Here is an 11,223-nt window from a genome sequence, read left to right as displayed (position 1 = left end):
TTTAAGCAATGTTTATAAATCCCAGGCCTTGAAGATGATCGCAATAAAGATCGAAACGTTGGCACGATAAAGAAAATGTTTTTGTAAAACCTACGTCACACCAGACCGCATCTCACGATCTCCAAATAATTATTTACAGTATGTTTAACTTTTTACGAGAGTGAAATATCTCTAATTCAGTTATTGAGAATCAAACTTTGGCCAAAACAACTTTTTCCCCCAAATAGTCATGTAGGATGGTTAGGAGGCCTAGGAGGCTTCCTGAAGAAGTGTTGTTATCTGTACACGAACCTTTTCCCGATTTTTCACGCGTATTGATTAATTTATAATTTATTTGAAAAAAGGAATTAAAAAAGTTAATTGAACTGTCTATATAATTCGTAAATACAATCATGTAAAGTTAGTAAACATCTCGGAACCTTGAGTGGAATTAAGGAAAATTATACGCATTATTCATGATGTTTACAGGTAAAACCACAATTAGAGGATTATAAACATGAACTATAGCACTGAAAAAATTACCACATCAATTTATATGTGGTTTCTTTGATAAACACATAAAAATAGCCAATAAAACGCCTACAGTATTTTGAATTCCTACCTATAATGATAATACAAATACGATTTTTTTTATGTTTGTAGTAAAAGTAAGATTTGCAGGAAACGGGAATAAATTGATAACATCAATACTCACGAATGAACTGAAGTGAGATTTTTAGAATTTATAAGTATTTTTTGAAAGAGATTGTATAAATTTTTCGATAGGGAGAACAGAAGGGCCCGAAACCGGTCCAAGAAAAAACATGTTAAACACTCAGAGTTCACGAAGGATGTTATTTTAATAAACCTCATCACCCACAACAAACGGCTGGAAAATTTAAAAAAATTACATACATTTAGAATTTACGACATACATTTTTAGAATTTACGTATAAATTAAATTTTATTTTAAACAATTCAGACGGTAGCATGGTTGTGCCCTTGTAAAGTTGAAGCGACGGACTTGTTTGTGACTTGTTGAAGAAAATGTTACCATTTTCCCTCAATTTTCAAATTCAATGTTAATGCTATTGAGTAATTCTAGTTTCGATTATACTAGTATAAATAATAATTTAATACTAGCATTAAATAATGATAACTTTATAATCATTTTATATTTTTTAAGAAAGTACGTTTAAATTAAAGCGGGAACGTGCTTTAGTTATATCATTTCACGTTGGATGGCAGCACGACATTTCGTCATGCAGAATTTACAACTGTTTTACGTCATTAAGTCGGCTGAAAAGTTAGACATCTTACTTATCCATTTTTCCAATAATTTTCACATTATCCTTCAATTTGAGGAACATATTAATTGTTAAAACGATAGGACAATGATTGTGGAAAAATATGGTTTTATCAACATCCCGTTTGTACGATATAGTATGTATATCTCTGGTTGGAAAACAGAGGAACATATTATTACCGTTCTTGTCTTGGAGAGCATAATGTCCAGGGATCGTTAAGTGAGGGCATTGTTGCTGACAACGAAAAATTTATTCTACGCACCCTTACCAAGGGCATCGCCCGGGTTAAGAGGTGCAATTTTTGGAAGCCCTTTTACTTTACAAAGGGCCGCTGTTGTAACAAAGATCTACAAAAAAAAAAAAAAAAATAAGTGCAATATAGACGTAAGGGTACTGTTGTTTATAGATTATTCAGAAATCGTGAGAAGTGGTCTATGGCATGATGTAGGTTTCAGAAAAACATTTTCTTTATCGTGCCGTCGTTTCGATTTTTATTGAGATCATCTTCACGGCCTGGGATTTACAAACAGTTTAAATTTAACAAATACATGTAGGATGTGGAAAAAAAGTGAATTTATACAATGCAAAAATTTATATTCAATCAAAGTATTTGTACTCACTCAAAGTGTGTGAGTAGAAATACTTTGATCGAATGTAATTTTTTTTTCTCCAAATTGATTCTGGGAGTCAAATGGGGTCATTGTGGCAGTTACAGTATAGTGTAGGTATAGTTACAGAACTTTTCTGTACTAAAAAACTGTAAAAAAATATACAATAATTTAACAATATTAGTACTAAAATAAAAATATTATGTTAATACATAGTCGGTAGCCTCCGCCCATAAAAATAAGAAGAAGGAGTTTCATCTTAGAATAAAACGATTGTTAGAAAGCGAAAAATGATCGAAGGAAGAATCATCCGCCGTTAGGTTTAACTATTAAGATGACTTTTATGCAAAAGTCGATGCACAAAAATTCGATAGTTCTTCATCGAGTTACCTTTTGTATTTAATAGACAGACAGGCAATAAACTCCACCCACCTGTAATATAGCTTAATCTGTACATATTTTTATATATTAATCAAAGTTTCACGTTTTTTAACGTTTAATAATTGCGTCTGTGCAAAAATAGATAGCTAATAAATAAATAGCTAAAAAATTAAAAAAAGACAGACAAATAAAATTTGTTTTAATTTTGTTTGAAATTTTTAATTAACATTTCAATATCGCGTATTTCTTCCTCTTGCGTAAATTACATCTCGGAGACACCTCGGCATTACTTTCTAGGTTAGCCCATTCTTCACGAAGAAGAAGATGAGATTCTTTCAAGATCGGGGAATGTATGAGGTGATGGACGTGTCTTTATTCGTCTTTTGAGGTTATACCATAAATGTTCGAAGTGTTCAAGTCTGGAGAACGGGCTGGCCAGGCTAAGACCCTTATGCTGTTGAAGGTAAGTTTGCACTATGTGAGCCACATGTAGAAGGGCATTATCGTGTATTAGAATAGTATTGTCGCTGATTTCATCGAGGATAGGCAACGCATGATGTTCCAAAATTTCGTCCACATAGCGAGTGGCCGTCAAAGACCCTCCACGAACAACAACCGTCTCTGCGCGACTCTCCATTGAAATTCACGCCCACACCATCACTGAGCTACGTTGAAAAGGTTGGCTCTGGGAAAAATTACAGGCTTCGTACCTATCATTTCGCCTTCTCAACACTCTTTCGCGCCCATCTGGTGATCGTAGTGCAAATGTACACACCTGTAAAAAGTACAGCAGACCAATCGTCCAAAGACCAATGGCTGAGTTTTCGAGCAAATGCGAGCCTTGCAACTCTGTGTTTCGGTCAATTCTGGTTTAAGAGGCGAAAAGCCATCAGTTCATACTGATTTAATCTTCGTTCAGGAATTTGGACACCTAACTTCTGGAGCGGATGAATCGCTTGAAGAACTGTAAGGGCCGGTTTCGCAAAATTCTCAGTCAAAAAACGGTCATCCTATGATTACCCTAGGGCGCTCAGAACCGGGCATTCTATGGTAGGTTCCAGTTTCTAGAAAACGTCTAACGGCGCAGAGTTTCGTAGGGAACTCCGATGGCAATAGCTGCATACGTGGTGGATCGTCTATTATCAATCAGTGCCACACCACAACATCCTCAGCACCAAGTGGTATTTTTAAGTATAAAAATTGAAATGAAGAAAACAAAGATGAAAACTAAAAAGTTTATTGGTTCAGAATTCAAATGAGACTGAATAAAACATTTTCAATACCGTAAAAAGTAATCATTGAAAAATTCTTTATCCTTTTTATTTTGTATATAAATTATCTTTCGAACATAAATTTTGTGACAAGAACATATTATTTTACAGATTACATTTTTCGTACATACTTATTATTACATATACAACAATAGTTTTGTATTTGTTTGTAGCGTGATCCCTAGTTTTGGATTAAGGATTAAGTGTGTTTACCTCTAATTGATATGCCCAATTTAAAACATAGCATAAACAAATTTATTGACAAAAACAATGAAACAAATTAAGGGTAGAATTTTTTTAAATCGAGAAAATGAAAACAATCAATCGAGCGGAATTTTTGCCTGTCAGTGTATTACATACAATACAATAATGTTCTTTTACTTTGTAAAATGAAAATCGTTGGCCAAATCGCTTTAGTGAATTTTTGTCGGCAGGCAAATTATTCGTTCGACAAACGTTATAAACAGACATAAATAACTACTGAGCTTTTCCGTTACACGCTCTATCGAAGTGTTCCACTCGGTTTGGTACGAACCTTTTGAAAATAAACGCACTTTAATGCGGAGAGGACAATGATCATGCATGACAATACCGGTTATCGACCTGAAACGGTGCCAAATCTACAAGTGCAACAGCCCGTATAATTGCCGTCGTATGACGACTCGGGATGAACTCACATTTTATCTCACTCTCCGTGGTATGAGTCCGAGTCGAGGCACTTAACGCAAAGGATGAGCGGAAAGAGTCTCTAGGCTTAATTGCTCTCGTTGGACGGAAGTGGGACGAAAATGCCGATAATGAGAGGTCGGCGTGACATTTTCCCCCTGTCGAAGGATGCAAATCTCAGGACACCATTGTTCACCCTGAATCTATCATCTTCGAAAATAGATCAGTTCACAGGCTGACATTTCCAACCATGATCCTTCTCTGCCATAATTTATGTCTCCATAAGTACCCCCGAGATTCCCTTTAAACGACTCATCGGACACAGTCACGCTACAAATACAAAACTATTGTTGTATATGCAATAATAAGTATGTACGAAAAATGTAATCTGTAAAATAATATGTTCTTGTCACAAAATTAATGTTCGAAAGATAATTTATATACAAAATAAAACTCTTTTAACAACGACCTCCGGCAGACGGATTGTACTCCATGCCTATACCATGCATTGTAATTGATCATATAGATATTTTCATGATAATAAAAAAAATTACGAAAAATGATTATTCGGAGATCGTGAGATGCGGTGTGACTTAGGTTTTAGAAAAACATTTTCTTTATCGTGCCAGCGTTTCGATCTTTATTGAGATCATCTTCAGGGCTTAAAGTGTTGTTTTTCTGCGTAATTGTGTCATTCTTGTCAGTCGTGTTGAGAGTGCCAGCAATATCTCACTGGCACTCTCAACACGACACACAAGAATGACACAATCACGCAGAAAAACAACACTTCGAGCCCTGAAGATGATCTTCGAGAGTTCAAAACGTGGCACGATAAAGAAAATGTTTTTCTAAATCCTACGTCACACCAGACCGCATCTCACGATCTCCGAATAATCATTGATTAACGGTAACTAAACCCCACACATTACGAAAAATAAAACAACACAAAGGAATATTAAGAAGAAAGATAATTGTAGAGAATTGTTTTCAGAATTAATACATATTAGTTTTGCAAATAAAAGTAAATTTTTAAAAAAGGCTAGTAAAATGTAAACATGAATTTGGAAGAATATTAACTTACGAAAAGATAAACAAAAAATATGTACACAAAATAACAATTCAAACATATTTTAAATATATATAAGCAAAATAGTTAATTCACCTATAAATGGCGTAACAAAAGCGTCAAAACGAGACAATGCGTATTATAATAGTATAACCGACCAAATGTTTCCTGCAACCTTGGAAGAAAAAGTTGTTTGCATAAAAGTGGTTTGTCTTATAAAAATTCGTGGGACAAGAGTCCTCGAAATCGATACACTATTAAATAAAATAAAAAAGTAATAATGGTTCCACAAAAAGTAAATATCTCCTCCTCAGTTCATTAGGAAAAATGAATAGTTGCAACACTTTAAAGTAATTAACGTCATGGATCCGTCCGCCTGGAATTGCCTTTGAATTTAATACATACATCCAACACAAATGTTACCACTTAGGCTTGCCATATCGATCAGAAAATTATATAAGTGCTTTTATACCAATAAAATGATTGACAACTCATTGCTGTACTGGTTGCTGTAGTGCCAGAAATGAAGTGCAAAGAGTAGTGCAAAATCTTAAGATTTATCAACTTCTATGATATTTATGAGATAAAGCAACAAACACCTGGAGCAACAACTGTGCAACAAAAGAAAAATATCCTTTTTACTCTTGTTCTCTCACATTTCTAACTCACCATCTCTCTAAATTAATAACTCTAATCTAATATCTCATATCACACTATTAAAACAACTACATCTTCGAAAAGCTCCAGGATATAATTTAATTACAACAGAAATATTACAAAATTTACCCCAAAGAGGCCTACTTTACTTAACATACAGGTAAACTATGGTGCTGTACTCAGTATCACATATTTTCCATTTCAGTGGAACTTCTCAATAATTAAAAAGAAATAAACATCTGGTCTTTCTAGTTCCTATCGGCCCATTAGTCTCCAATCTATCTTTGCCAGAATTCTATAAAACCAACTTCCCTGACGATTATTGTCCATTATTGAAAATTCTAATATTAATCCAGATTATCAGTTTGCATTTTGCTTTATTCACTCGACAATTCAACAGCTACATCGTTTTACTGACAATATCGTATTTTCCCTTGAACATGCCTTCCATCGAGTCTGGCACTCGCGCTTACTTTGGAACCTGAAGATCATCTTCCTTCAACATACTATCTCATACTGAGATCATATCTGTCAGACCGATTTTGCCGAGTCAGTCAGGGAAATGAATTCTCACCAGGGCGGGGTTTCTCAGGGACTTGGTCCATTTCTATTTTCAATATACACTGAAGATATTATATTAATTCTTACACTTACATTCGCTGATGATAAGCTGTTCTTACATGAAAATTGGACCCCCCCTCAAGAACACAATACTAACATGAATGAATTAACAGTAGGTTCACAAAGTGGAGGATGAAAATAAACCTAACGAAAAGCGTACAGATAAATTTTACCCTGAGTAAAAGTTTCTACACTTCAGTGAATAACTGGAACCCCGTTGGCTACTATTGATATTGCCCCGAGACCTCATTGAGTGAAGAATGATATTTTAGTGTGAAGGAGAGTTGTCAGTGAGCATCTTTTGCTCTAAGTCTCAAACGACAGATTGAGAATATATTAAAATATTTACTTAATGAATATTTATAGTTGTAAATATCAAAGTAACGTAAATATGTCTCATTTTCATATACTTGAACCCTACCTTCGACTGCGGAAAATTAAGATCATCAAACTCCCCCACCTGTCTATTCCTCGGATATAAAATGGTGAAGAGACTACTTGAAAAAAATTCTAAACTGATATTATGTAACAAAATACTATTATACCCTACCCTAATCTCCCCAACTTAGACTTACGAACTTGAATTTTACGGTACACCAAAGTGTTCCAACCTTAACATAATCAACCAATCAAAATCCTTCGCACAATGATTGATGTTCCATCCATCACCGATCATACTATCCTCTCCGATCTCAACATACGTTACGTCCCAAAATTAGATACTGATGTCTCGAGTTTTAAACTGCAAAGACCTAGTAGTTCAATTAAGTGTTTTCTACTTTATTATCAACAGAAAAAGCAATCTTATTTTTTATTTTTAAATCTCCCACAAAAATCGAATAAAGTAAATAACAACGATAAAATCATATTGTGTTTGCCAATCATTACTCACTAGTTGTAGTTAGTACAAAGTTACAAGTTACAAAGTACAGTTTACAAATATTTTTATTTTTTAACATTTAAATAACAATTAAATTAATTAAATATAATTTTTACGTATATTATTGTTACATCATTATATATAAGTGGGAAGTTTATGGGCCGACAAACAGCTGAGGTCATCGCCGGCCCTCTGCGTGTTTTCCATCTTTTTCTTTTCTTTCGCGCATATTCAACATCATTAATCTTTAATTTATTAATAAATATATATTTTTATCTAATGGTGTTTAGTGTATAATAATATTCAAGAAATTATTAACGTTAAAATTATAATTTTTGAATTGCTAACTTATTCCACTAATTTTAATAAATTAAAATTCACAATATATGTTTCTAGTATTTAAAGTATTTATTTTGCATATTTCTCTGTCAAACTACCATGCACGTCTGAAATGTCGCCCGAGGTACAAAGGAGTGTAGAAAGCACACATTAGTTTGCAATTGTCATGAAACGCTCCATTTATTGATTTATAAAATGGAACTAATTATAAGCTGTACAGCAAGGACCAAAAAAGCAGTCATAAGCTCACAAAATATAATTAAAAGTTCATTAATTTCGTGGTCCGCTTGACCAATTAATATATTACAATTAATTAAGGTTTTTAGTTGAGATAAAAAAGTCAATGGCACGAGCGGGATTCGAACCCACGATCTTCGGCTAGATACGCCGCTGCTCTACCACTCGAGCTATCGCGACCTCGATCCACTCGGACACCAACTTCCCATCTCAACCGCACTCTCAAATGGCTCTCCGTGGCCATTTCATTTGTCGCCGAGAATCCAATCCGATTATACGACATTTGAAAAATGGTAAAAAGGAGGGAAAATTCGAAAGGTGGGGTTGAGATAGGAAGTTGGTGTCCGAGTGGATCGAGGTCACGATACTTCAAGTGGTAGAGCAGGGGCGTATCTAGCCGAAGATCGTGGGTTCGAATCCCGCTCGTGCCATTGACTTTTTTATCTCAACTAAAAACCTTAATTAATTGTAATATAATTAAAAGTATAACCCAAATATGAAAGTAACAAAAATAAAAGACTGGAACGTTATGGGCATCTTTAGAAACAACAGATAACAACGTTAAGCATTACAGATCTTCTATTTAAAAGTAATAAAGTATCTGAGAAAATATAACAGTCTGCAGTAATTGAGTTTCCCAGTGTAACCATTGCGTTGGTATTCCACAACAAAAGTTTGAACCTCTTTGAAAAGAAGTCGCCGTCCAAAACTTGATAAAATTTCCGGTGAGAAGATCTAAGAATTGACAACTTTCCATATGAAGCTAAATCAGGCAACACGCCGTCTATCAGACAAAGATTTAACCCCAATAAAAAGAAGTCAAGCAACATATCGCGCTAAATTTAAACTTTAAAAGTCATATATCTAGCTGGAAAAATTCAACCAGATTAACCTCAGTTTTAAGAAATGGATACCAGACAATACAAGCATACTCAAGTTGACCTCGGACCAATGTTTGATATAACATTTTAGAGCAAAGTTGGTTGTTCGTAAAGTAATAAAGTAGGCTGTAAACCTAAAGTAACTTTAGATTGTACATTATGGGAAGAATGAGAAATTTACTTTTGATTAAGAATCATACTTTTTCCCTAGTCATGGATAGTTTTATTAATCCATTGTTATTAGGACATTTATTTGCGAAATCGGCGAAAAATTAATTCGTTTGGCTTATTTGTTCTGCTACGTTCTGTATCCTGCAGCCATATTCATATTATACTGATAAGCAAAAAAGAAGTGATAACTATGAATTAATAAAAAAAGTTTCTTTGTTACACACATTTGATCTCCTAATTAATCCAAATACACTGTCTTATATTTAATGAACTTTATTTAATAATTATAAAAGCCTCAATACGATGTATATGCCTTTTAAAGCAAATCAAAAGTCAATAAATTGAATATGATAATTTAAATTTGCACTATCAAGCAGTATTTGTTCAGCAATAAATAAAATAATGATTAATTTAGAGAACTGGTGTAATGTAGGTTTAGAAAAACATTTTCTTTATCGTGCCAACGTTTCGATCTTTATTAAGATCATCTTCAGCGCCTGGGATTTATAAACATTGTTTAAATTATGCAAATACATGTAGGATGTGGATATGAGTTTGTACAATGATGTACACAGTATAGAATGGGGTTTACGTTTAATCAAAGTATTTGTACTCACTTAAAAAAAAAAAATAATAATAAAATAAAATAATTTAAACATTTTTTCAATAAAACTTATCCTTTGCTCCAATCAATCATGTCTTCATACAGATCTTCCGAGAATCACAATTTAATAATTCTGAGGTACGAGGTACTATTTCATCGAATTTTTCGTTAATTATACAATTTGTAATAAAACGCTCTCCATCTGTCATATTGGTTGGCGAAATGAGTAAAATATATTTGGTTATGTTCGTACAAATTTATTAAAGTCAATAAGCCTGATAGAAGGAGTACAAGTATTTTTCTTTCCCTACAAGCCAACATAAAACTGAACGTCCAATGTTAAAAAGTCTGTACACTCGGTTGAGCAGTTTGCCTGGATTTGAGATAGCGGTGAGGACAGACATTTGAAGTCAGTTCACAGAGTCGTTTTCTCCTTATACTGGATGACAGCTTTGCCAACAACATAACAACGACTCAACTAAGAAGCCCCTTGTTTGTTCTAGTATAACTGAATCTTACCCTCTGAGATGTGTGATTAGGTAGTACTTCCGGCCGTAACTTTGAAGAGAATTACTACAAGACACGGTGAACTGTTGCGAGTTTATTTTCAGTTAGCATTCTTTGACACGACGTAGGCGGTACGTACATAAGACGTAGAAGAGTGACTTTAATTTATATTTCGCCAAATGTTGCTCTTTTAATTGTTTTATCCGCAATTAAAATAGATACACAATGGGCCAACATAAATTCTGAAAGAAAGCGTTCAAAACAAGTTGAATAATTCAAAAAAGTCGTCAGAGGAAAATATGCCTGGCCATCGATTGAAATGTACTTTTGCTTAGAAATCTATTCAAAATTCTGGTTTATGATACAATAAAACTGACCTTTTCGTCATGAAATTAACAACGTGATTCATGGTTATATTAGATCACGGTTCTGGTGTGCCAATAATGATTATGTGGCAACGAGTTCCTGTCTGACTACTAACGGGGTGGCTTAACTTTAGTTTTGAGTAATTGTTTACAACCAAGCCCTAATTTATTTCGAATATGAGAATTTCAAGGTAGCTTGATGAAGTGTTCGCTGCACATTATAAAATGAGTAGTATTAGAGCTGAGAATTATTGTTTACAACGAGAGTTTAGTTAGTGTTTTTATATTTACCTTAATGTGTTAAAAATTTCAAGTGGCGACGAGGATAATAAATAATAATTAACATTCTGTTCCCCTTCCACTTTTCTGTCTTCTGAAAACCATGCCAAAGGTTAAGGCTGCCATGATAGCACATCAATTACAAGTTGTTGGCGGAATTGGTTTACTAATTTTAGTAGGCTTTTGACTGTAATCGAGCAGCAGTGATCAATAAAAACCCCATTGGTTTTGGTGAGAGATACCAAATTCAAACACGGTAGTAGAAAGAGAACCAAAAAAGAGCAACCTGGATGGTTTATGACTCGTAAAAGCGTAAACCCAAAACAGCGCATGTTTACAACGGACGTATTACCTCCAGTGTCTGATAAGATGTAATTCTGGTTTCCTATTAAGATATTTTAAAT

The 11,223-nt window shown here is 34.0% G+C and overlaps 1 non-coding gene across 1 annotated transcript; it reads left to right on the top strand.

Annotated features, from left to right (window-relative positions):
• The first annotated feature begins 1,463 nt into the window (after positions 1 to 1,463).
• On the top strand, positions 1,464 to 1,595 carry LOC112126754. Its single transcript, XR_002910204.1, has one exon. It is a non-coding gene; the product is annotated as a U4atac minor spliceosomal RNA (small nuclear RNA).
• Positions 1,596 to 11,223: the final 9,628 nt, after the last annotated feature.

The sequence above is a fragment of the Cimex lectularius genome, unplaced genomic scaffold (assembly GCF_000648675.2).
Source record: "Cimex lectularius strain Harlan isolate CLEC.00 unplaced genomic scaffold, Clec_2.1 scaffold129, whole genome shotgun sequence".
Classification (NCBI taxonomy): domain Eukaryota; kingdom Metazoa; phylum Arthropoda; class Insecta; order Hemiptera; family Cimicidae; genus Cimex; species Cimex lectularius.
Note: the sequence above shows the minus strand (reverse complement) of the source record. Positions and strands in the feature narration are given on the sequence as shown.